At 39.3% G+C, this 4,321-nt stretch overlaps 1 long non-coding RNA gene across 1 annotated transcript; it reads left to right on the forward strand.

Moving 5' to 3' along the window:
* The first annotated feature begins 392 nt into the window (after positions 1–392).
* On the forward strand, positions 393–3,998 carry LOC310637371. Its single transcript, XR_014491921.1, has 3 exons — positions 393–705; positions 1,095–1,245; positions 3,081–3,998. It is a non-coding gene; the product is annotated as an uncharacterized lncRNA (long non-coding RNA).
* Positions 3,999–4,321: the final 323 nt, after the last annotated feature.

Below are 4,321 nucleotides of genomic sequence, written 5' to 3' on the forward strand. Positions count from 1 at the left end.
TGATTAGAACTGGTATTTCAGAGGTTTCACAAATTTGGGAGTCTGTGGGAAATCCTTTTCAATTGGCATGCATTCTGACCTAATGCCACTCTCAGGGCTTCTGAATTAAAGCCAGTATTTTCTTCCCCATCTCTAAGACTTCAGCAGCCTAACCCTATATTCAACTGGTCTCCTGCTTTAGATGCCCAATCTCGCCTGCAGCTACTGAGAAAGAAAAAAAAGGTTGGTTGCAGAAAGTGCTGATACTGCATTTATTTCCCCACCATTCTACCTCAGTGTGAATTTTATATTTCATGGAGTAATAGCGACTTTTAACTTGTCATATGTGCTGCTCTGATTTTTCAGCCAATGGCCAGACAAATGGACAAAGTTCATCCTGAAAGTACAGATGGAAGAGGCAGTTCTAACAATTTATTTCATTCCTTCTTCTCTGGAATATATAGTTGTTTCAGGATTAGACTGCCTAAGCAAGGCAGCCTTTGATCTTTCTGCTCTCCCACTGCGAGGGAGCAGCAACTGACTGGAGATGTTTTCTACCATTTTGTGGCCACAGAAGTGATGGTGATGGCCCATCAGTTGCACACTGTTGAGAAAGGATTGAGGAATGCCAGGGTGGATTGAACCCAAAGCAAAACCAGGAGGTGTGAATTCTGCAAACCACAGGATCTCCAAGATGATGGTTCCCCAAGGGCCACATGGGTGCAGGTGAGTTGTGAGAAAGCAGTTGGGACTACGGCTCTAAACTTTTCAACTTTATTGTCCTCACTTCATTAAAGTAGTAAAAGAAGGGACCAAGTCTGACGATCTTTTCTTGCATCTTCCTCTTTCTTCACTGCAAAGGAAAAGTTGGAAACCAGGCATGCATGCACTTCACAATTGCCACAAGAAATGTTGGAGGAGATGAAAGAGATTACATAAAAATTTTATTTATTTTATTTTATTTTATTGCATTTATATACCGCCCTTTCCCTGAGGACTCAGGGCGGTTTACAGGGAGTTAAAAATCAACCATACAAAAGTTAAAAACCAATTTAAAAAATATTAAATCAACCCTGTACTATTAAAAACCCCAATTAAAATAAATTTCTCCTCAGCCTGGGCCCGAGAGCTCAAAGAGCCAGGTCTTCAGGCCCCGGCGGAATGATCGGAGGTCGGGGGCAGTCCTCAGCTCCACCGGCAGCTGGTTCCAGAGGTTCCAGATCCTTGAACAACTTGGAGGCAGGGTGGTGTAGAAACACAGTGCAGGTATGAGATACTGGCTTAGTACATTATATGGAAATATATTTTTCACCTTCTATAATCACACTCCATCAATGGGTGTAGTCTATGCAACCTGATTGTCCCTAGCAGGACTGCCCAGGGCACGTTTTTTTTAAAAAAAAAAATTCATAAAGTCAAAAGCAGACTTTGATCAGCACTTCAGTTTCATAGGCAGGTACCTTACTCACAATTCTGTAAACAGGTTTTTTTTGGAATTAAAGGAAATGCCTGGGACTTGTTTCAGCGTGTTTAACATTTGCTCTTGAAGATCTCTGATATTTCAGCACGTTAGCATTTTACCTAAAACTGAGAGAATGTTTCACTATCAGTGAGATAGTAAAGCTTTACAAACAGAACCAGCTGTTTCACATCAAGAAGTGGCCAGGGCCATCAATAATCTAAAGTAATAGTTTGTGCAAATACACCAACAGATTGTAACTCACGAGAGAAATTACCTTAACCTAGCTTTGATTAGGATGACCCAGTTGCTGCTGAAACCACAAATCACAAGAGGACTTCTGGCTTTACACCAACAAAAGGTCATAATGTTAATTTCTGTTAAAACTCCAGAGGAGATCTTGGAGCTCTTCAAATATTGCTGAAATAGCACTCCTCGCATCTCACCATTAGCTGTACTCTCTGGCTGCTATCGAGAGCTCTAAACGGTGACAATTGATAAACGCTAACTATTCAGGTTGCATAAAATATTATTTCCTTTGAATATTTTGTAAAAATTAGCATTCATCCATTATTTTCCAAGTCTGGATCTGTATTTGGTCAAAAAGTACAAAGGTGCTGTGGTTATTTTAACTGAAAATGCATTCCATTGCTGAAGAAGAATAGAGCTATTGTGATATATGACAGGAATAGTCAATAAAGTAAATAGCTTGGTATTAATTGAACTTAGGAAGCACGTGTTAACCTCTGAAATTAACTGAATGGCCTTGGTGGCTTAATTAGCAAACTCACCAGAGTTTGCTTCTTAGCATGATTAACCAACCATTTACCAAACAAGCCATTTTGATTCTGATTGTTGCCTTCCTCACAGCCATATACTGTATCACAACTGACAGCAAATATAAGAATCCAGTAGAGTCCAAGGCATAGGCAATCTAACAGATCAATTAAAACACCTTTTGTTTTGCTGTAAAAAAATCCCCACTTTTGGCTCCCTCTGCAACTTCTCATGCAGGTGTCACACCACTTCATTCTTCAACAAACCAAGACGTTCTGCTTGAAACCTTGTTTTTCTCTGTCTTGTTCTCAGAGGTAAAACAAGGTCCTTCTAGATCAGGGGTCTTCAAACTTGGCCCTTTTATGACTTGTGGACTTCAACTCCCAGAATTCCTCAGCCAGCTTGCCTGGCTGAGGAATTCTGGGAGTTGAAGTCCACAAATCATAAAAGGGCCAAGTTCGAAGACCCCTGTTCTAGATCTTAGATTTAATATTCTCCCTACAGAGCAGAGGGGATTTAGATAATCAGATATATTACTTCAGCCATGGAAAGTCTTCTCTCTGTGATTTACAACTACTTCTTTAAACAGTGTTAGAACAACACAAAATAAAAATGGCAGGAAGGAAGGACTTGAGCTTGCAGTAGGATCTCAGGAATAAAATAGTTAACTTCTGCTGTTCTGATGTAAAACACATAGCTTTTTTTCACAGCTCACTCAGTACCAATGGCTTCTAAACAATGATATGTTAAACTGTACTATGGTTTTCATATAGCAATAAAAATATAGTATCGTCTCTCAGTACCTGCATGCCCATGTGGGCCATCTGATGATACAGTTGCTAATTTCTTTGTCATTTCCTTTAAGGTGGTCACTTGGAAGACAGGATTCACCGTGGGCACCCTAGGCTCTGAGGTCCAGTTCTCAAGGCACCAATTTTGCTCCTCCAGACAATAAACAATATCAGCAACTAGCTTCCAAACAGAATCTCGATCCAATAAACTGGGGTTTGTTCTTTTTTTTACAAGGCAAATAAGAGATTATTCTGCAGCAACCATGGCATGGCTTATTCAGTGCCATTTCTTTATCTTAATAAATACTTCACATGTGCTAAACTATCCCAGCTTACATCACTGTTTCAAAGTCTCAAAAAGAAAGATGCTTCAAAGTAATTGATCATGAAAAATCATCTCAAGACATTGATTCTGTCTTCAGGAACCTCTGTTCTGTGAATAGCTAAATAATAGAGCTATTTTGGACTAAATATACCAAGAAAGCCAGATTTGGTTCTTCGGGATTTTGTTGAAAATGAATTCAGAAAGCAAAGATGTATTTATTAGAAACTGGGTGCTTTCCAGTGAGTCTTTTATCATAACACTAACCTGTGCCTAAGACACAGAATGCTATGAGGGACCATAACCCAGATGATGTCATGTCATTCTCTGCTGACAGCAGCCCGCCCTCCTCCTCTGAATTTTTCCCACCATTTTTGCTGTCATTTTTCTTCTCAGGAGGAAAAAGATACAAAAGATTGATTAACCACAGACTGTTTTTGACTAGTGCTATGTTATGAGCTATGAACAGTTGCCACCATTTTAATGCAATGAGCCTTTGTTTCCCTAGTGATTTATAGTGTCCCATGATGGCTTAAAACCATCTCTTAGTCATTACTGGGGCAACATGAATTATACAGTATACTATTTTTATGGTAAACCCTCCAGAGTCACACAGCTGAGATTGCTATAGAAATGTGAATGATATAATGATGTAAAAATTCAATGTGATATAATGCACTACAATAAATATAATAGTAGTTCTCAACTTACAACCATTCAGTGACTGTTCAAACTTACAACAGCACAGAAAAAAGTTATTTATGACCAGTTTCCACACTTATGACCATTGCAGCATCCCCACGGTTACATGATCAAAATTCAGGTGCTTGGCAACTGGCATGTACTTATGCTGTTGCACTGTCCCAGGGTCATATGATCCCCTTTGTAACCTTCACAACTGGCTTCTGACAAGCAAAGTCAATGGGGGAAGCCAGATTCACTTAATGACTATGTGATTCACTTAACAACAGTAATGATTCACTTAACAAAAAT

Source organism: Vipera ursinii (genome assembly GCF_947247035.1).
Source record: "Vipera ursinii genome assembly, chromosome: 3".
NCBI lineage: Eukaryota > Metazoa > Chordata > Lepidosauria > Squamata > Viperidae > Vipera > Vipera ursinii.